The following is a 23,886-nucleotide window of genomic DNA, read 5'->3' on the forward strand; positions in this document are numbered from 1 at the left end:
ACTGTATATTTTGACATTGGTCCTTTGGACCTTTAAGAGACCAAAGTACAGTGTAGTATTGGGGTGAAAAATTAGTGACAACTTCAGAGTTCAAAAATATATGTATAAATTTGAATCAGAGAAACCTAATTCCCCAATCTCAAGATTCTTTGGAGAAATTAAGAAAACTTTTGGGGTTTCACTCTCATATGGGGAGTGAGAGAAATCAGATGTATTTTATGTGGTAAGTACTTAGAATGCTTAAGTGCTCAATACCACAATTCTATTAGTGATGCTTTTCTTTGTTTTGATTCAGGATGGTTTGCAAAAATGATAATAATGAAGTGAGTGACAGACTAAGTATGTCACATGCTACTTTTTGTAAGGTGCTGACTGTTTCACACGTTGACCACAAAAAATAAGAATAATTTTCTGGTTATTTGCTCTAATATTTGCACCCCTCATTTCCCCATATAGACTCACTGAAGTTTGTAACCATTTATTTATTTTTATAGCTCATTGATTGTCCTTCTTTAATCTGGTTGTGGTTTGTTTGTTTGTTTTTAGAATAAATATACCAGATCTCTTATGTTGCCATATACACAGTAACAAATTTGTACTGTCCAATTCTCCTGTTTCCCTAACACAAAAATACTCACTTACTCACCACTGAATCAATCTACAGTTTTATTACTTTGTTATGTGTTCTGATGATACTCTGGTCACCTCAGGTAGATTCCAAACAATGCTCAAGTCCTAGAAAAGACCATCACAGTCTTCCCTCCAAAAGGGAAACTTCTGCTAATGCTAATAAAGTGGCATGGCATTATTAGATGGAGATAGGGAGGAATGATATTTCATAATTGGAAACTTGCATCAAACTCTAAGTAACTGAGTTGTTTATCTGTTAGGTTTCTGTACTTGCAAGCAACAGAAACTAATCCTGGCTAACTTAGCTAAGCACAAAAAAAGAAAATAAGGTGGGGAAACTGTAATTGTTACCACATAAAACTGAAAAGTTCAGGAGTAATGTCTTTGGCCTCGTTTGATCCAGAGGCTCATATGTTTTCATTAGTGTCTGGTTTCTCTACAACTTCTTGTTCTGTTCTTTTTCATTAGGTTTTACTATCTGGGTAACATGAAGATTGCCAGGAACTCTAGAGCTATATCAACTCAGGTTCAGTTTTACCAGAAAAGAGAACATGCATCTCAAAAGCCCTAGGAAAGACTTGGATTGGACTTCATTGACTTGCTTTTGTCTTAATGCAACCAATCACCACGACTTAGGTAAATGAACTATGCTAATTAGCTTAAGTGTAAATCACTTGAAGTGCACATGAAGGTCAAAACACAGCCTCAGAATGGAGAGGAGGTTGTTATCTAAGAGAAAATGACTAATCTGATATCCAGAAAATAGTAGATAGTAACAGCAATAATAAAGTTAATATTTTATTGGTCCTTTGTGTCTTACTATATACTATGAATTATTCAATGCACTTTATGTATACTAACTCATTTAATTTTCACATCAAGGTACATATGATTATGATCTCATTTTGCAGTTGAGGATATTGAGCCTCAGAGCATTCACATATAACCTTCCCAGAATTACCCAGATAGTTCCTGATAGAGTTGAGATTCTAACCCAGGCAATCTGAGGCAAGAGTGTCATCAGAACCAGTCAAATGTGTCAACTGTGCTATGTCTAGTGGGGAAAAATCCATTATAACTGTATACTTTCATAGACTCAAGCTAAGTACTTCTGCTCATTAATTTACCTCTAGACCCTTATATTTGGCATATAAGAAGCATCTGTTGAATAAATGAGTTAGTAAATGAATGAAAGAATGAATGCATGGTTTATGAAGCCTCTTGCAATCTCTCTCAGCAAACTTTACACTTCAACTAAATCATAAATTCCCAAGGACAGTTATACCTTATGACTTTTCTGTGTCTTTTCCAAAGGCAAGCACAGTGTTAAATACATAAGGAGCTTTAAATATAACATCTAATTATGGAAAGGCTACCTTGCCTGGTAAATTTTAGAGTAATATAATTTAATCTTATAGCAAATGTCCCATTTTACAGATGACAAAACTGATGCAGAAACAGATGACATCCTTGAAGGACAAATAATAACCAGTAGTGGGAGAGCTGGTATTAAAATTCTTCCCAGTCTTACCATCATTCCATCATTGATATTTTCACCACCTTGTTCTCCACTGTACTTTTTCCCTAAGAGTGCACTCTACAAGAGGTCATATACTGTAACCAAGCATTTTTATATTGACAAGCTTATATAGGTGGAGCTGTACATGTAGGAAAGTTAAAAAAAAAATCACATTGAATATTTAAATTTAAAAAGCAAGTTTTTAGAATCATACATTGGTTGGAGGGAGGTGTGTTTTCTTTCATAATAGTGGTAAGAAAAGAAAAGAGGAAATTTTAAATAAAGAAGAAATAGTCAAGGCAACTAATGGGATACCATGTCAGGAAAGCGAACAAAAGGTTCTATCAAGTGAAGAGACCCAAAGACAAGCCCCCTTTATTGAGAATGATTTAACCTGTTTTAAGTCTCCTAAATTCAAATCTGGAATCTGCCAAGGGTGTTCAAATGTATTCAGCCAGTCAACTGCAATAAAGACAATGAATGGGTTCCAGAACTCTCTGTTACTTAACTCATTGTGAAAAATTTTAGGGTTTTGTTTCTGTATTAGATTACTTGTCAGCTGAATCAAAAGTTCAGGACTAACAGTCAGGAATAAATCAGTAGAGAATGAATGCTTTTCTCCTCAAAGACTCCAATAATATAAAATTACTAGAGCGAGCTAAGTTGGAATATACTGAATAACTGAATATATTTATACATTACAGATGGTGTGGAATGCTGCCAGTGATACCTTGGGGATAACTTAAAGTCTGGCTTTCCTAGGGGCAGAGAGATAAAATAGCCAAAATAGAATCCCTTCAAACTTGAATCAAAGAGATGGAATGAAAATGTAAACTCATTTAAAAACTCGAAGGACTTATCTACCCTAATACAAACCAAGGGAATAACTCAATACCTTTGAAAAAACTATATTGTTTCTTATCAAACAATCAGAGTAAAAGGTCTTTGGAAAAATAAATAGGCCCACAATGCCACCATACAGACGAAAAATCTGAGACTGTGTGTTCAAAGGCAAAGTGGAAAGGAGAAGAGATGAATCAATTTTTTTGTATAATTCACATAAACTATTCTCCATTTTAAAGGGGTTGGAGACTCAGAATTAACCAGACTGGCAATGTTGATTTAACTCACAGAGCAATTTATAATTTTATTTTTATTAGAACCAAAGGGCACTTTAAAAATCTAGTCCAACCAATTCATTATATAGCTCAGACAGTCCAGGTTCAAAGGGATTAAGCTGCCTGACCAAGGTCATACTGCTAGCTCAGCTGTAGAAAAATAAATATCTAGGATGCCTAACTCCTAGTCAACTGTTTTTTCCAACACACTATACTTGACTTGATTTCTGTGTCTATTATACTTCTCTCTGGCAGCACATTTATGAAAACATATCTAAATGTAAGCAGAAAACAGAATTTTAGGGAGCTGAATTTAGTTGCAAAAGAAAGTGTCAAATCTAAATTTCCATAAAATGTATTAAGGCAATACTTTATCATCATTTTCATCATAATATCTACTGGACATCTGTAAAATTAACAATATAGTTGAACTAAATATTTTACCTTGATTATGTTCAGGAATTATTTATTTATTTATTTATTTATTTATTTATTTATTTATGTATTTTAAAGATTTATTTATTTATTTTTTCATAGAGACAGAGAGAGAGCGGCAGAGATACAGGCAAAGGGAGAAGCAGGCTCCATGCAGAGAGCCTGACATGGGACTCGATCCAGGGTCTCCAGGATCATGCCCTAGGCTGCAGGTGGCACTAAACCGCTGCACCACCGGGGCTGCCCTGTTCAGGAATAATTTAGAACTAATATTTTCATAATATTCATTTACTTATCTACATGATAGTAATATGATTCATTAATTTAGCAGGACGAAAAAGTTTCCAAAGTATATGAATGCGTATATATGTATGATTATGTATATATACTCTTTGATAAGATCATGTTTTCTGTCTTTTCTACTTATGACCTCATTGTTATTACAGGGCCCCTTGACATGCTTGGAGTATGATCATTATACGTGTTTAATTTCACAAAGATTATGCCCTAGTAAGAAATGTATTTTATTCTTTCTTTCATTGGGATAAAGCTTAAATATTCTTTTCATAAGTCTGACTCCTTGTCATCAGATAATCTATTTTAAATGAATTTTCCTTTTCTTGGTTCCAAAATGCAAATTGAGGCGGGCACTCAGGAAAGATTATTCCTTTGTTTATAGGCTGCTTTTTTCAAATAAGATGTAGATTTATCTTGCCACCATAAGGGCCTTTAAGAACCCCGGTCACTCCTCCAATAAGTATTATGACCAAATGCTGACAGTTTAGTGTAGGAAAACTACAGTGTGGTTTGAATTAGGCTTCTCTTCCTGACCAGATTTGTAGTTATATCTACTCTCAGGGTAGGATTGTGGATCATCAGAACTCTGTGACTGAGTGAACTGCCTCATCCATATGCCAGACCTCCTGGACACAATAGTTTTTTTTATAAAAGGTCAAAGGATTAAGGTTGAGATACATTCTCAGTGTCAATGTGAAAAAGTCCAGTCAATTCCCTGAGATGACCAGTGTTAAACTCTTGATATTATCTATATTCTGCTGTCTTTTTTTTTTTTATTCTGCTGTCTTTAATGGCATCATACTCTGGTTTGGGGGGACGGAAATTCCTTTCCTCTCAATGAGTTAAGAAAAGAATTAATAAAGCACAGAATTACACAAACAACAACAATCTCAGAGGAACTGCCCACTCCAGAATTTTACCCCATTCTGAGTTTCTCCAAATAACATCTCATTATATTACAAAATACTCTGCATTTGTAGTAGTTCATCTCTCTGAAAAGGTTAATAGAAGGTGGATAGGTGGGTCCAAGCTGTATCCAGCATGCTGAATACACCTACTTTTTATGTGAATTTAAGTTATCTCTAGCATTTTCCTCAGTTATAGATACAAAGTCACACAACTGCATCCTTAAGAGTAACTCTAAAATCTATCACTTAAATCTTAAGCACTTGCACATTAGTAATGATCTACAAGAACATGGGACCTCTGGAAGTATCAAGTTCCATATGGGACATATAGTCTTCTCCCTATGCTTATCCCTCCTATTGAACACTGACGGTATTATTGGGTTCTTCAGTAGAACAAGTAATAAATAATCACTGTTTGATTTGGCTCAAATCTGAGAGACTTGAGTAAATTAAGGTAAATATCCATTTGTTCCATTCATTCATTCATTCATTCATTCGTTCATTCAACAAATGTCATCCATGCCTGGCCTTTTAAAGTTTCTGACCAGATAAAAACATATGGAAAAAAAATATTTTCAAAGAACTTCACTGGCTTCTCTTGTCAAACCCTTAAATCACTGGTTTGTAACCTTATACAGGAGAAGTCTCACAGATTCCTTAGAGAAACTGTTGAAAGCTATGGGCTTTCCAAAAAATAAAACAAAGTACCTAAGTTCAGACAAACATACAAATGTTTACTTCAAAGATTTTGAGGTGTCCCTAAAATTTACCGAAAGATATGTGCCTTAAAATGACTTCTCTAGGTCAAAATCCTCTGAATTAATAAACTACTTTTAGTCTATATCCAGTCAGTGTCATACTTTCCCTGTCTTCAGTAATCACTTTAACACACACACACACCCACAACATTCAATAAATTTGCCACTAATTAAGCTCATCACTCTATTGCAGGACAAAATATACATTCTCAATTACTATAATCACCAAGTACAAAAAGTAAGAGTAGCTCCTTTATTTGTAATAGGTTAGATTAACATAAATTTTAGTGTTGAAAGAGTTGTAGAGGCCTTTAAAAACTATTTTAAAGACTAAGTTATGATTTCAGTGATAAATAGTGCAATTTTTCCCCATAAAAGTAAGAAAGTAAGAAACATCAACATAAGTGTACATTGATAGAATCAATCACTCCCCATTTTATGCCTGAAAAAGTAGATCATATCTTACCTGGAACATTTGATTTCATTAATTTCCCCCATCTAATCTAGTGGTACTGCTTCTACTTTCATGGATGTGGCTCAGGCCCAGACTATGTTCCATGACCTGGCTATATAAATAGGAGTCTTGGCTGGGAGATGATTGTTTCTACAGCAGATCAATATCCCACTGCTCCAGTTCATGGAGACTTGGCCCACTTTGTCTCTGCCAGACCTCAGCATTTCTCATCTCTGAGATCTTGATTTGGGTACCTGTAAACCTGGGGAAGGACTTTTGGGGAATCCAGGAGTGACAGGCAGAGGCAGATTCTACATGAGTGCTCTAACCATGAAAAGTGTTCATGTCTTGAAATTCCAAAGAAAGGAGCAGTATTTTCCTCTAGCACAGTAAATGATCCTAAATATATCAATTGGCTTTGACAATTTAAATATCCACTAAGTTAATCAATTCTAACATATGAAGACAAGCCTCTTAATGAACATTATCACTGAACCATATATCTCATAGTCTTTTTTTTTTTAATTCTTATTTATTTATGATAGTCACACAGAGAGAGAGAGAGGCAAAGACACAGGCAGAGGGAGAAGCAGGCTCCATGCACCGGGAGCCCGACGTGGGATTCGATCCTGGGTCTCCAGGATTGTGCCCTGGGCCAAAGGCACGCCCCACACCGCTGCGCCACCCAGGGATCCCTATATCTCATAGTCTTAAGGAATTACTATTTTAGGAATGATGATGGTGATTTTTAAGAGGTGTTCTTAACATTTTCAAACACATACTAAAACATGTATGAACAAAATGATGTGCTGTCTAGGAGAGCAAATAATCTAGAAAGCAAGAGAATGACGAAGTATAGATGAAATTGTATAGGTCAGAAACTGATAATATGGAAACTATGAGATGCTACTTGGGAGTTTATCACATTCTCTCTCTTTTTACATATTTGAAATTGTTCATAATTGAAAGGGTTTTTTAATAAAAAAAAATAAATCACAAAGAAGTAGAAACAACCCAGATGTCCCTCACCTACTTCATGAATGAATAATATGTAGTCTATCCACACAATGGAATACTATTTGGCCATATAAAAAAGAATGAAGTCCCAACATATGCTACAACATGGATGAACCTTGAAAGGATCATGCTACATGAAAGAATCCAGACACAAAGAACCACATGTTGTATGATTCTATACATATGAGATGTCCAGAATAGGCAAAAATCTCTGAAACAAAAATTAGATTAATAACTTCCTAAGGGTAAGGAGGATGTGGGGACTTGGGTGTGATGGCTAAGGAAAGTAGGGCTTTTGGGGGGATTAATGAAAATATTCTTAAATTGGTTGTAGTAGTGCATGCATGCACAACTCTATGGATTTAATAAAAGCCATTGAATTGAACACTTCATAAAGAAGACAAATGGGGAACAATTTAGAAAAAAATTAATATCGGGATCCCTGGGTGGTGCAGCGGTTTGGCGCCTGCCTTTGGCCCAGGGCGCGATCCTGGAGACCCGGGATCGAATCCCACATCAGGCCCCCGGTGCATGGAGCCTGCTTCTCCCTCTGCCTGTGTCTCTGCCTCTCTCTCTCTCTCTCTCTGTGACTATCATAAATAAATAAAAAAAATAAAAAATAAAAAAAAAATAAAAAAAATAAAAAAAAAATTAATATCAACTGTGTTTTTGACAGCATTAAAGAAGTACTATTAATTTTGTTAGAAGGGATAATGGCATGGTAGATATGTACGGACATTTCTTATTATTTTGTAATAGCATACCAAAGTATTTATGGATGTAACATTATGATGTTGCTTTAAAAATCACCTCAAAAATAGTTGAGGCCATGTGGCAAAATCTAAATAGATATTATATCAAAGAAATAGGTATATGGAATCCATTATATATTTCTTATGTATATTTAAAAGATTGCAGGATAAAAACTTAGAAAACAAAAAGAAATCAATGAGATGTGGGAAAGGAGACATTTTGTACCACAATGGTTATTCTCATGTGAAGATTGCCATCTTCCACAGAATACTAGTTCTGTTAATAATTATTACTTAAATGTTAATAATGATTACTTAAAAAGGGGAAAACATGACCATATAAGTTTGAGAAGCACTATTTTAGAAGACTGTAAGACTTTTAGGCATCCTTACCATGTGAAAAAACAAGATGAGTCTTCAAGATTGAAGATATACTATGTTATCCCAAAAATTATTTTCCACATACGTGCTGTTTACTAGATAATAAAAATAGCAAGGCAGGATCATTCTGTAACACAGCCTAACATATTTCATAATGATGATGTGTCTTCCTGAAAGCCCAATCCCATACTGGTACCAGTCCTTCCATTTAGAGGCAAGGAACTAATAATTGACCAGTTCAATTTTTCTCAAATACCTCAAATTCCCATTTGTTTGAAAATGTGTCTATGGCCTAGAACAAGCCATTGTCCAGACCAATGGTACAAGGTCGGGATCATATATTGGATATTGCCAAGCTTTACCTCCATTGAATTCCTTAAGTGTTGTCTTGTTACTTACATGTGTTCAATGAGCTGATGTTTTGTGATGTTTTAGGAGTTCTTGGTTTTGGTTGGCCAAATCAGCCATGCTTCAAACTCCAATGTCCCAAGTTATTCCAGTCCTTCAGAGTATACCGTATACCCATGTCATTGATTCATGGAACAAACCTAATGTTGATAGCCCCCTAGAAATTCTATCATCAACTCATGGCAGAAAGTCTCCTGTCAATCAAGGGATGAGAATCTTGAGAGACTATTCTATGAACTACAATTTTGCCTTCAGCTTCCTCCATCTTTTGGTGACCCCCTTAACATTCAAGCCTTTTTGAAGAAGAATCACAGAATCTGAATTGCAAATTAATGCTGCAGTTAACTCAGATGTAATAAAATACATCTAAAACACACTAAATCTTAAGTACATTAGCATTTGCTTCAAGGTGATTCCAAGAATGGATATCAACAATTCACCTTTCACATTAAAACTTAGCATCAACTAAACTGGCTAATCATGGAAAATAATTGTTGAGATCCTCTAGACACACCGTTGTGTTACAGTTTTGAAAGTAACAGGCCTAAAGTTAGACTGCACTTTAAGTTCAGCTTCACTGTGGATTAGCTGTCTAGAATATTTTAGCTAGTCTTTTTAATCTCCAATGATCCTCTGAAAAAGAGAATATAATAGTACCTAATTTTATGACTTTTATGAGGATTAAATGAAATGGTATGGATATTATAAAGTGCTTAAAGTAGTATTTGCATATGGTATATCTAAATGTCAGCTGTCATTATTGGTTTTTTAGATTTCCACATTCATTTTATTTTTCTCAAAAAATAGTAGTCTACAAAACATACTTGGGGATAATATTGATTTAAATAGAATCAACTTCTATCTCTCACATGTGGGTACTAAAAAGTTTATTACTGAAGATGATGAAAGAATGATTAAATTAGGGTCTTCTAAATCCATAGATGAAAGTTGGTAAATTTTTTGAGCTGGCGGCAGAAAAGAAGCCTCCCTTCATTTCATTGACGATCCATAGTGTATCCTGCTAAACAGAATTGGAATATGTCTCTCTAAGTTTAGTATGTTACTGAAAAGAGCATCACAACCAAATTCCAAGCTACCTTGGCATCAGAATTTCTTTGAATCTGATTATTATCTTAAGCCACATTCCAATGAGTCTAAGGTGTCCTGTGGGGAAAATAATTACTCAATTGCTAGTAGTTGGCAGATATCCCACTTAAAAAAAAAACCACTTTAAACTTGCCTTTGCATTCCTCATTTCAATACCAGTTAAATCAAAAGTGGATTGTGATTAAAATGAAGGCATTTTTATGCACTAGCATTTACTATATACATTTTCTAAATTACATTCTTTTTGGTCTTAGGTTAAGGAAAGGTTTGGTTCTTTAAGTAAGGTTTTTCCTTTCCACGTGAAGTAAATTTTAAAGCTTTCTTTTCCTAGTGAGAAAAGTATAAAAGTTCTACATATGACCCTAAATGACATATGATCCAGCGATGACTTCATTTCTCTTCATTTACAGACTTTATATTCAAGAAACTACTTAAATGTAGAAGACTTATTACTTAAAAACTGACCTCTGTGTTTAAAATGTTCAAAAAAATACAAATTGAGAAAGTACAAGTTTGTTTCAAATTCACAGGCATCAACATAATGATTTGTTTTTAAAGTTAATTTTTTTCAAGAAAAGTCACAATATAACATCTTTAATTTTCAGTCATTCTTAGAGATTTCTAAATATCTTCCTGGGTTGAATTTAGAATATAGTACATAAGTGAAAGTATTGTTTTTTAAAAAAGTTCAAAATATTTTAGTGGTCAACTGTGTATTTAATCTCAGAGAGGCCTAGAGAAAATGAGATCCATGGTTTCTCCCTAGGTTTGCCCACATATTAGTTATATTAGTAGCATTGGTCACAGGGTCTCACAAGGATTCAGTTTCCTTATTTCTAACACAGGGAGATTGGACTAAATGACCTCTAAAGTTCCTTTCAGTGCTATGACCCTATGTTGGAACCAAATAGATTACGGGAAAATCTAAATCACTGTGAACTGAAAGAAATGTGAAGTAAGCTTTTGATAGTAAAATATTGTGAAATACCCAAACTTTATTGAATCAGAATTAGGTTATATTGCAAACGACATCTGGATGTTATTGTTAAGAACCAAGTGCAAAAGGGGAAATCCAAATTATGTTAATGTTACACTGGCTAACATCAGAACCTTGGGAAAAGGAACAATTTAAGAGAAACAAGACAGAAATGGCCCATAAGAAAAGTGTGGTTACTATAAACCAGAGTATATGCAAAGTAGGGGAAATGAAGATACTCAAGTCAAAGAAACTGACAAAACTCTATCAATATAACCCTTTATAACAATGCTGGACTAATTGATTTTCTAATGTTGCATCTTAAATATAATACAAATCTCTATCTTGATGAAAGTCTACCTGATAGGCATTTTCCAGACAAGAGTTCTCTCTTACAAAATGTTAAATTAGATTTACAGCTGCATTTCTCAGTCTGTTAAACATTTTTATCTACCCTTTCCAGTAAAAACATTTTTAGTGGTTGTGGCTACTAAATGTTCCCAAATTAGCTGGGAACATTCTTGCTGGTGGGGCCTAAATTTTTGCTAAAATTTTCTTTGCTCTCATTTGACAATATTGAAAATCTCTCTTGGGCTATTTTCATACACACATCACTCAAAATTCCACCACAGCAGAATCTTATGAAGTATATACCAAGGCAAAACCTCAAGGTTATGTGAAAGCATAGTAATAATAAAAATAGTGATGGCTAGCGCTCCTATCACTTATTGAGAACTCAAAATATAATGCCGCCATAAGCCCACATACCAAGATGTACCAGGATGGGTGTTATCTCTGTATTCAAGTTGGAGAAATTAAATTGAAGCTCGAATAAGTTAAGTAACTTGGGTAATCAGGGACCTGGCAAGTAGCAGGGCTAGGATGTAAACCCAGGTCTACTAGTTTCTAGAGTCCACACTCATCCACTGTGCCATGCTAGAGTCAACAGAGGCAGGCAGGACATGAAGTCAATATGCATGCAAAATGAGTGTGTAGGCTCATGCTTGAACATAGGCACAAGCCTCTTACTCTGCAGTGAGAGTTCATTGCTTGAATCGACTTCTCATAGAAGTCCATGACACCTCTCCCCCAAAATTAATAACTCCAGCAAGTGAATCTAGCAGATCCTAGCTGAATATCTCACTTGAGGGGAAAAAAGGAGAGAACTAGATTAGAACTTCCCTCCAATTACTTCATATATGTTCCCATCTGTACATTTCATATATGCAAAGTACTTTAACATTTACACGGCTTTTTTTTTTTTTCATACTACCAGACCCTTGCTAGATTCTTTAGTCTTGCACAGAAGGAAGTAGAGACTCAGAGAGCTGGTGACTCATGGAAGAGCTCAGCACAAGTGAAGGCTGAACTCTCTTTCCAGTAAGATCCCTTCAGATCAAGCATGTCATCCCTGGCGATGTGCCATCAGACAAGGCATCCAGGCTCTCAGGGTTTCTGCTCTCTTATTTGAACTGGGTCTTTCAAATTCCCCTTACTTACATCCTAAAATTATTGGGGTCCATGCCACATGCTCTAGAAAATATCAGAGATCAAGAGAAGAATTTTTCCAACCCTTTCTGCTGTCCACCAGGGAAAGGAAGAACTTGAATTTCCATTAGAAAAATTACATTTTAATATGTGTGTATGTGTTTCTTTTTAATAAAAGTAATCTCTTTTTTGCTGTTTAAGAACCAGAGTAATTTTAAAATAATTTCAAAATACTGTCCGCATCCAAAAAAATACTATCTCTCCTCTCAGGCTTCTAAAGTATACAACTATTCAAGAAAACTCTTGTTGCAACAGCTGTCTACAAGACTAAATTGCAGATCCCTAATTTATGAATCTTTGTACTCTCATATTTTTCTGACCTTTTCCACAGTATTTGCTACCTATCTATGTCTTTTAAACCTTGTTCAATTTCCAAAAATAGTCAAATATTTCACTACAAGCTTAAACATACCAGATATGCACAAATCTTATCAGTTGTTAGTCCAAAAGGAGGGACCAGAAGGTAATGGGGAGCAATAGAGGGAAGCCTGGATGCATATTGTAGAATCAAGGAGCCTTACTAACTCTTGGAGAGTTGGTAGGGAGAGAATAAGAGAAAGAAAGAGGGACAGGAAGAGAGAGACAGAACACATTATTCTAAATAACCTAGAGTAGCCTGAGATCACAGCTACCAAGGAAGAAAAACAGGCAGACAATTCCTTCTGAAGCACCTTTTGCTTGGAGTTGTTCTGCCTCCTTTCCTCCATCTATCCTATGGTGCAGAGTGGTGACATTTGCCTTGAGGCAAATGTTCAGGTTTGTGGTTCTATGAAGGCTATGACCATCTGCCTACTTTTCTATTTGTTCTCTAGCCAATTTGTGCAATTAAATCCCTACAGCACTGCTTAGGTAACTTGAAAACCAAGGATCAAAGATACTGCCTCTTGTCCACTGCACATTGCAAAACATCAACCTCCTCCATAAGCTGACATTCCAGGTTTCCATCTTAAGAAGACAGAAATCAGCTCCTGTGTGGCAAGCTCATGTCAGGGTTCCCCCCTGGTCAGCATAACAGAAACATGACATGGAACATCTTTTTGGCATACGACCTACCCATGACCATTAAACATCTTCACTGGGGGGATATTACTCTTAGATTCATGGCTTTTATGACTCTTGGGCATGCCCTTAATTGGTTTAATTGGCTCTCTTTAAATAAGTGAAAGGCAAAACAGACTAATTTAAATCTAAAAAAATCCTAATTATTATTTATTAGTAACTAGACTTTATCTTTAAAGCTCTCACTTAAGGTGATACCTCTAATCTCCTTCAATCATGCCCCCTTCTATAGCCCACCACTCAAATATCTCATTCATTTTCCTATATAAACGTCCCTAGATCCTGTTTCCTGTTCCTGGGCTGTTTACAAAAACAGATAAAGGAAATGACTCCTCACATTGTTCTTTTACCCATCTGGCATAGATGTGTCTAAGAATGGAAGTCACAGGTCCCATGGACAGAGAATACAGGAAGGGAGAAAAATGATTTATGATGGTCAAAATGTGGGGTGGTGCAGGAAGATAAGAGAATAAAGTAATCTCTTGCATGAGCCTTGTTCTCAAGGATGATCAAAAACAACCAGCTAATCTTTCCTTCTGCTTGAGTGAAAGACTTGTACTGACATGTGGGAGGAGGCCATTCCTCCTGTAAACATTCTTGAAATCAAATCAGTCGAAACAAATGTTTATTGAATATTTACTATGTACAAGATTCTATGGATAATTTCACCTTCTGTACTTGAATTAGGTCAGTTTTGGCTATATTTGGTTTACTTTTGCCTTTCTTCCTCTCCGTCTTGATGTTCTAACCTAGAATCTTGCTCAGCGTCTATTTTCCCATTTAATTCTAAGATAACATGTTAACAATTTGCTGTTATTCATCAAGACTTCTTTTCTCACCCATATGTACATTAGGTAGTTATTTACCAAGCTACACACTATGGTTCCTGGCACATCCCTTTTACCAGAAAGCTGATTAAATATGTAAGTCAAGAGTTTTGTGCAAGCCCTCAAAGGACATGTGATTCATTGCCCAAAATATTTTTCTCAAGAATGGCCATAATTCTACAACTTCAAAAATTATAAACTTCTTAATGGTATGACTGTGTTTTGAATTTCACTTCTGCTCTTCATAAGCAGAGGGATATAAGTAAACTAGAAACCCAAAAGATATGTAATAAACAGACTTTATTCATTCTTCTTCAAGACATTATTCTTTCTCAAGAACTGAGTTCATTTTCCCCCTTTCTAAGCTGGTACATAAAAGTGATTTCAATTCAGCCTCATGGCTGGTATTATCTGAGATTTGCCCAAAAAGAGCAGCCTAGCTTCACAAGAGAAAGGGTAAATCTCACTGTGTGTATTATCCACATATATTATATATTACATAAAAATATACATATATAATAAACAAGGAAACAATTGAGAATAAATAAATAACAGCTTTGTGTTGGGATTAGTGAAAAAAAAGCACATTAATATGGCAGGCAGTAGAGCTATAAGACAGAAAATGAAAAGAATCAGTGATAGGCAAAACCCACACAGAGTATATTCACTACCTCCCTATGAGTTTAATATGAGCAGAGACTCAGGCCCAGAGTTAAATGAGATAATACATGTAAAGTGTTTGGAACAGCACCTAGCACATAGTAAGTGTTTGGTAGAGCTTTCTTATTACTATCGGTTTTGGTGTGCTTACTATGTGCTTGGCACTATGAGGTGTTGGGGATACAATGAAGAACAAAGCCCACTGGGAAGCAGTACTCACAAAGCTCATAGTATAATGAGAAAAATAAACAGGAAACAAATATACAAGTTTTCCTTCCTTCCCAAAAGTAGAACATCCTCTGAAAACTTTCTTAGCCAAAATGGTGTAAAGCAAAGAAGGAATTACCATTAATTTATGTGAAAAAAATGCTAAGCATTCTGAGACCCCAAAAATAACCTCTCTTGGGCTTTTCAGATGCCTCAGGACACATTTTGTTAACAGATACATGAAATAAATCAAGGTAGAGCACAGATGCTCACAGATAGTTGAAAGCTATGGTGGTTGGATGCTGAGATCCTGAGTGTAGTTCCCTGAGAAGGATCTTGGTGGAGCCACCCTTGCTGCTCGGAGCATGAAGCCTATAGAAGGACTTGCTGCAAAATAAACACCAAATGCTATTTTCACTTTTTTCCTTTTTTTCATAAAAGTGAAAATCCTCAGGGTGTCTTGGTGACTCAGTCAGTTAAACATCCAACTCTTAATTTTGGCTCAGATCATGAGATGGGGCTGCGTGGGGCTCCACACTGGCCATGGAGCCTGCTTGAGATACTCTCTTTCCCTCTCCCTTTGCCCCTTCTCACCATCATCCCCTCAATCAAATAAATAAATAAAGAAAGTAAGTAAGTGAAAATGCTCTTCAGATTTCTTTTAGTTAGTGAGAATATGTGCTAATGTAGATTTTTTTTGGTAAAAGTGAAATGGCATAACATGAACTTTAGGAAAGGTTGGGGTGGAGGGATTTCTGTATATATAAATGAAAATTTTCAAATTCTGACAGGTCATATAATGGAAACAGAATACTGAGAGAAAAAAATAATGCGTGGGTGAGAGGCAAAGGAAAGTCTGAAGAGGAGACATTTACATTGGTTTGGGGACCTCAGCTGGGAAAATGTCTTCTACTCATGATCACTTTGTGGTCCTTCTCCAAAGAAAAGAAAAATCTGTCTTCTCTACTTTAATTGTATCATCAAAGTTACCCACGAGCTCTATTCCCCTTAGTTACATTTCTGTGTAAAGCAAGCTTAGTTCTCAGCCATCCCTGTATTTTTTTTCTAACTAGTGATTAAGTGCTATGGCTTTTGGCATCAGACAAATCTGGGTTAAAATCCCACTTATGAGCTGTGTGCCTCTAGCCATTTTCTTCATCTGTAAAAATGTGAAAAGTAAAAGCGCCTCCTTCAGAGAGATGGAGTGAGATAAATAAAATACTTTATGTAATGCCATTATCACAGTTCCTGACACAGGGTAAGTGCTCAATAAAGAGAGACTATAATAAGAATTCAAAATTTTAGATTATTCATAACATTTTAGTGGGTTTGTTATTGAACAACCAAGGTCCCATTCACCCTCGGCATTATTCCTGATTATATCTATTTCACCTGCATCAATCCAACCTCCTCCAAAAAAAAAAGAGCTCAGAACTCTTATAAGTAAATATTCTTCAATTTGCTTAGTTATGAACTTAATTTGTGGACACCTCAAGGAGCTATGTAAATCTCGTCTGGTTTTTTTTTTATGTGGATGTCAGTCTCCCCAATATCACCAAGTAGTTGCTGGTCACTAGAACAATCCATGCTGTTTTTCACAGAAATGCTAACGTTTCCCAAAGCAAAGCCTGTAAAAAAGCAGGGAAAAGGGATCAATCTCTCTGCCAACTACTTTCCAGCTTCTTCCAGTTTTGTTAGAATGACAACTAACGTACTCCTTCTTTTACATTTTTTTCTTAAAAAACATGGATAAGCATTTGCATTTTAAAAAGTGGCAATTATCACTGTGAGGCATGTGGATTCAAAGCCAACATCCACTCTTGCCATATTTCACAGAGTGCCTGAAGGCCTTCGGTCCCCTTTTACAGTGCATATAGATTTACCCTCAGACAGTCCTAGAGTGTTCTACAATGACTGTGACAAATTAACTTTTTTACAAATTGTCAAAAATATTGTCCAGTGCTATGATCCCAAAAGATCTAAGTGATACCTTTACCAACAAGAGTTCTTCAGCTCTCTGAACTTATCAGGGTTTTTTAGTTCTACTTTCTTATTCAATCTTCCCAGTTCTGTGGAGAATGGCAGCTGTTATAGTCCCAATTTACACATGGAAAGAAACCAAAATCTAGAGCATTTAGAGAATTTCCAAAAGCCACTATCAATAATATTTATTATTTACAAGTCACTCATTAACAGGCCATCTGAAAGAGCTTAGCCTGGAAATGTCTCCTCATTTTGATGAAATAGTAAGGAAATGTTTTCAATCAATGTTCAGTTGGGATATGCGCTCACAAAGAAAAAAAAACGACAACACTTACAGTATGTACAACAGTGTAGTCCTCAGAACTGTTGATTTTGTCTGGTCTGGACAACCCACTGGATTAATGTATGGAGATAAAGAAACCTAGAACACAGGTGTAATACTCTCCCACATGAGGTATATTCCCAAATGCAAGATCTGTCTCCATTCTAGAAAGTCCCACCCCTTGAGCCTAGCTGACTGTTTCATAAATCCATGTTTCTCATCACAGGAGCAGCTAGGTGAGACAATGTGACCACTTCAAAGCAGAATCACCACTTCATGACATGGCTAAACACATGCCCTTTTGCCTCTTGGCCATTAGAAGGGACAGAAATTTTCAAATCTACCAGAAGAGACTATACGATCTTTAATCACAGAAGCCTTCCTTTAAAAATAGAAACTTGTAGTTCTTTTCCATCACCATGAATGGGGGATGTTTAAAAAATGCTATAGAACAACAAATCACAGCCTGCCATCTATTTTTGTAAATAAAGTTTTATCAGAACATGGTCATTCCATTGATTTACGGTTTTCTATGACTCTCCTGCTGCAGTGAAAGACCGTATGGCCACAAAGCCTAAAACATTTACTACCTGGCCTTTTATTTAAAAAGTTTGCTGATCCCTGCTATACAATGTGGTCCCAAAGTTTGAGGCAGAATGAAATCCTGCTTTAAAAATCACAGGATCCAAAGTCAGTATTCTGTTTAAAGCCTGGTTCTGCTGTGGAGTAAGTGAAACCTTATGTAAGGTAACCAACTTCTCTGGGCCTCAGTGTCCTCATCTGTAAAACAGGAAGATTAATAGCATCTACCTAAGAGAAGTGCAGAAAAGATTAATTGAGATAATACATCTAAAGGGTTTCAAATATTGCTTGGCATAAAACATCTTTATTAGTATCACGTTGGCAACAGCTGTATAAACTGAACAGAAAAGCTTCAGCTGAGTTGTAAATGGCACTTAAACATGCTTGTAAGAATTTCCAAGATTCATCGCTGTGTTATACAAAGGGGATTCTCAGCTTATTTCCAGTGACAAGCAATAGGCTGACATAAATGACAGCTTAGGAACACAGCCATTTTATATCCTTCCCTCACTCTATCCCCAAACCATTGCTTTTGATTTCAATAGCTTATGTCTACATATGTCATACATTAGTCTGTACTCAGACATTCAGACTTCAAATTATTTGATCTTCAAACTTGTCATTCTTCATGTATTTTGTCTTCATCTCATCTCCCCTGGCTTTTTTTTTATGCATAACACTCATTCCTTAATACTGATTTTACAACACCCACAAATTCTATAGGTTATGGGGGATGTCAGGGAGGAGAACCCCCACACTTCTACTTAAGCCAATGAGACTCACAAGACAGTATGCCAAAATCCCTAGAAAGATTATTTAAAATACAGGTCTCACCCCCACAGACTCTTATGTTACAGGGCTGGGATGATTCTAGAAAAATGCTTTAGTAGAACACAACACAGCTGATTCTTAACACTGGATCATACTCTGAAAAGCACTCACCTACTCCTCCCCTTTCTTCTACTTATCAGGGGAGTGGCTCTTTGAAGTCAGTACATGCATCACCATGTCCCATGTTTTCTCTCTGAAAACCTGGCTTGTATATATTGAGGGCTGGCAAGGTGGGAGTGAGGTTAGTATTTTTATGGGCCTACATTGGTCCCAACTGTATAGCATGAATGAACTTCCTGAAAACAGAATTTTGTGTCTGTATGTAAGGACAGTATAGATTTTCTGAGATGCATAATGATGCATACCACATGGCAGAGGGTAAAATTAAGCTCATAAGACTTTTCAGCTCTATTTGATACTTTGGAACATGAGGGTCCTTATAGATTAATTTAAACTATCTGGTTGAACTATCTGCTGTGGTAATAACATTCAATTTTTTTTTCTACTTTGCCAGTTTTTATTCGCAACTCCAAGTTTTGGGAAAACCATCTCAAGGTAAAGGCTGGTTTTTAAAATCATTCTGCTCCTACTACCCATTCCCCCACCCACAACAATGGAATGACTTATTAGTAATATGCTGAGGGCGTACAGCTCCACCAGGATTTACTTCCTGTTTCTACTTGGACTGGTTTAGTATTAGTTTCCAATGTTCTGAAATTGCACGTCAGAATTTATTTGAAAACATAATAATTTGGAAATGGATATCTTGCTAATTGGAGCATCTGTCTCTAGCTACAGCTCTTTTCTTCTTTTTTGTAACATCTTGATTTATAACGATCATCTCACCTTTGCAGATATCGTAGTATTTAGGAATAATGCTCAACCCTGTTCTGTCTCTGGAATAACATAAAGTCATCCTGGGTTATGCTATTATTCTACTACCTACGAATTATCTCTGTGCTTCGTTCCCTATCGGTTTGGTTTTTTGCCAAAGTGGTGATTTATGTTTGCTTGCTTCTAGACTATATAATTGCAATGCTTTCATATACAGACTAACTGATTAGACTCTGCACAGAAAGAAGGGAATACAGTTCACTTAATCAAGTGTGTTACACACAATTCCCCATTTCCTTAGGCTTTCTCACGTTTCCCTTTGCTGAGGTGGGATACAGAAGCCATACCACTAAAGTCAAGACCCTGACAATTTCCAAAAGTGTCTGTGAAACTTATAGAACTTAGGCTTCTAGAATTAAAAGTACCATTTACATCAGCAAAAGAGCTGCTATTTTGATCATGGGAAGTTTCCTCCAAATAGGTGTATAAACCAGAGCTGATTTTGCTTTTGCTCTTAGTTTTCTTTCAGACCTCATTGAGTTTCAACACGATGTATACAAACAACCTTATCCTTCTGGAGTCAGGCCCTTTGGATTGCCCTGCTTGAAGGAATGATGGTCCTGGAGAAGAGTTTCTCACACGGTTTAACATTTCTCCCCATGCAGCTGACCTTAATCCCTGGCCAATAACCAGCATCCCTTTGGGCACCTTTTATTTTTAATTTTTATTTAAAGATTTTATTTATTTATTCATGAGAGAGAATGAGACAGAGAAGCACAGACACAGGCAGAGGGAGAAGCAGGCTCCATGCAGGGAGCCTGACATGGGACTCGATCCTGGGTCTCCAGGATCACGCCCTGGGCCGAAGGCGGCAAACCGCTGAGCCACCCAGACGTCCCTTTGGGCACCTTTAATAATTGGGGGGCTTCAGTATTTTATTTTATTTTTAAAATTATTTTTAAAAGATTATTTATTTACCTTTTTTTTTTTTTTTTTATTTCACAGAGAATGAATGAGAGAGAGCGCACAAGCAAGCTCCCTGCTGAGCAGAGAGCCTGACATGGACTGGGACCCCAGGACCTGAGCCAAAGGCAGCCTCTTAACTAACGGGGCCACCCAGGCACCCCAGGGGTTCACTATTTTAAACAGCTGGTAACACTGCTGTATATTTCTACTTGCTGGTTCCTTCTTCCTTTTCAATAGGATCCCAAGCCTCCTCTGGGGTAATCACTTTGTAGCCTTGTTTTGTTTTTTTCTCTTGTCTGTAGCACTTGCCATGGACTGGCTGTTTGTGTTCCCCAGATTCATATGTTGAAACTCTTATCCCCCATGTGATGGTGTTTGGAGATGGGGCCTTTGTGAGGTAACTAGGTCATGAAGAGGCAACCCTTTAGATAGCATTAGTGCCTTTATGAGAAGACACAGGAGAGAGCTTGCTTCCTTTCTCTCTACCAAATGAGGGTACAGGATGGACTTTTATAAACCAGAAAGAGGGGCTTCACCAAGAACCTACCATGCTGGCACTGTGGTCTCTAAATTCCAGCCCCCAGAGCTGTGAGAAAGAACTTCTTGTTTAAACAACCCAGTTGTTCCTATTTTTAGGATAGCACCCTCAAACGGACAAACCAGCACTCATGAAGTGTATTCCACATGGAGACCATTCAGATAAAAAGAGAGTTATCAAATTTGTCTTAAGCCCTTTCACGAACTAAACATATCCAATTTCTTTTAGCTATCCCTCACCTCCCTGTTTTTTTAAATATTTCACCTTTCTGTTCAGGTTTGTAGCAAGTATTTCTCTTTGCCAGTTTCTCTCCTTGACCAGCCCAGGTGATCCTGCTAATATTACTTAACCACTTCCTAACTTGTGCTACAATAGACGTGTATAGGCTATGCCTTCCTACCCAAAAACTCTAAATTCTAAGACATTCACAGAAGAAACCCAATGCAGAAAAAAAGACTCCTCAAAAACAAAGCACTCTGCACAACTCTATGGGAGATAATAAATTAAATTAAATATTACATATATATCTCCGCAATGACTAATGGATCAAGTTTCCTATTTACTTCCTGAAAGAATGGGCATGGTTATTATTTTTTAAAGTTTGAAAGGACAGAATCCAAATGATAATAATAATAATAATTCTGGAGTGAAAGTATTACAGATACCTTTTGTTGCTTTTGCTTATTTGATACTTCTAATTTTTTTCTACAAGGAGCCAGTATTGTTTATGGAACTCTTTTTAAGACAGCCAGCCTTGTTTATGTAGCTCTGTTTTAGACTCAATACTCTGAAACAATTTGTCAATTAATTATATGGCGTAGATGACTTCCAAATGTTTAAACTCTGGACACTAAAAAAACGTGGAAATTGTATTTTAACATCTTTCAGTATAAAACAATTATAGTTTTATAATTGAGACAAAATCATGAGAAATTATCCATGACCCTAAAGTACAGGCAAGGATTCTGAACAAAGAATTCATTGGAAACATTCAAGCAAAAGCACTGCCTCTGGGTACATTGTTTTAAACTCATTTCTTTTGGAACCTTACTGTGGAAGATATGCATACAGTGATGTTAGCCCACGGTAACACGCAACAGAACATGTATTATTAAACTCGGAATACTTATATGCATCCTTAGACAAAGATACCCAAAGTAGCTGCCTGAATTGAGACATCTGGAGAATGGAGGCATTATGTGTTGACCTAGGATAATTTGCTATGATGCTGGTGATTTTCTATTCATTTTCTTCAGTAATTTTCAAAAGACTATTGTATTTAAAAACCAAATTGCTGGCACGATGCAATTTGAAAAAAAAAAATGCATCCAGTACACAAATTACTGGAGAAAAATGCTGTCTATGGTTTCCAAGCAAGTTAGATCCACAGAAAATGTCATGTCAACATCCTGCAGGGTCATCCTTTATGCATTTGGGGATGAATTGATAACCTCACTACCCAGACTGTCCCGGCATTATGAAGCAAAAACTGCCTGTGTGATGGAAGCTTATGCAAACATGGATTTCTTGTGGTTAACTTCCAAACGTCTCCAGATTATTCTTGTGCACTCTTGGAGCTTATCTCTTCAGCCAGCAGCAGACAAGTAAGTTCATACACGGTGCGTGTGTGTCCGTTTCTGTTGACACAATGCACAGGCTACCAGTTGCTATTAATTCCAGGAGAGTAAGGGCAGGGCAGAGGGCAGGCAAAGCGGAATCCCAACAAAACAGAAAAAAAGAATATGCGCTGTCGGATCTCTTTTTGTCGAACAGTTCAGTTGGGCACCACTGATCTTTTAAAGTCTGTGTTTGTACTACCTTCAATTACTTGCTGAAAGCAGCACAGATTGGCTCGTACATGTCATTGTTTGGATAGCATAGAAACATGAATTAAATCTGTCAGTCTTTTGATCTGCATGCCAAGTCAACAGTGTAGTCATTGTAAGGACTTATCCAAACCCCCAACTCCCCCCCCAAAAAACCCACTTTGTATTCGGCCATGAAGAAGACAGGGAACAGTTTTTGCCCATTTGCCTATTTTTATCACTCTTCCTGTAATACTCCTTTTAAAAATGACATATTTTTTTTTTGTCAGTAGGAAAAAAACTCTTGTCAGATGCAGTTCTTAATTATAGATTTTGAGATCTGTGAAGGCTTGTGTTGCCTCCTTCCATTCAGGACATAACCACACGAGTAATGGAGAAAAAGGTAAATAGTAACCCAAGGAAAATACTGTTTTGCATTGGCCCCGGTACAGCAGTATGCAATTTCTTCCCTTAGTACTTTTTATAAAATTGAATACTTTGGAAGTAGACAGAACATAAAACAATCTTTCAGGAAGAAAAGGGAGGAGACACTGAGTTTCATTCAAGCTGAAGTTCAACATTAAAAAAAAAAAAACATAATCGTCTACTGGAAAAAATGAGGTTGGCACTCTCCATTTTGTTTAATCACCCAAAATAAACATTCTTATCATGTAGAGTGCTTCAAGAAAGAGGGAAATGCTTTCCAAATTATGTCGTTGAAAGCACAAAATTTGAGGACCAAGATTAAAAGCCCCCTAATTTTTTATTTAGCTTGTGTTATGGTTAATATGAATAGAAAAAAATGTGCAAAAGTTTTACATTTGAATAGCCACAAATAATTAGAAGGAGATGGACAGCACTGATGATTGAACAATCCGTAAATCTGAGTGTATTAATTGTTTCTTAGGCGTCTAATAAGTAGGAGATCGACCCCATCCAGCCATTTGATGTGGAAGGGATGGGG

General features: G+C 36.4%; 2 long non-coding RNA genes across 2 annotated transcripts in view; one reads left to right on the plus strand and one right to left on the minus strand.

The window, feature by feature from the left end:
• The window catches only part of LOC144312228 (uncharacterized), a 113,811-nt gene extending 90,910 nt beyond the window's left edge, over positions 1 to 22,901 (plus strand). Inside the window, exons 3-4 of the long non-coding RNA XR_013377698.1 lie at positions 19,294 to 19,334; positions 20,619 to 22,901. This is a non-coding gene — a long non-coding RNA (uncharacterized LOC144312228). The remainder of the gene's footprint in view (positions 1 to 19,293; positions 19,335 to 20,618) is intronic.
• The window catches only part of LOC144312227 (uncharacterized), a 158,483-nt gene that overhangs the window by 43,640 nt on the left and 90,957 nt on the right, over positions 1 to 23,886 (minus strand). The window lies entirely within an intron of this gene.

The sequence above is a fragment of the Canis aureus genome, chromosome 4, assembly GCF_053574225.1.
Source record: "Canis aureus isolate CA01 chromosome 4, VMU_Caureus_v.1.0, whole genome shotgun sequence".
NCBI lineage: Eukaryota > Metazoa > Chordata > Mammalia > Carnivora > Canidae > Canis > Canis aureus.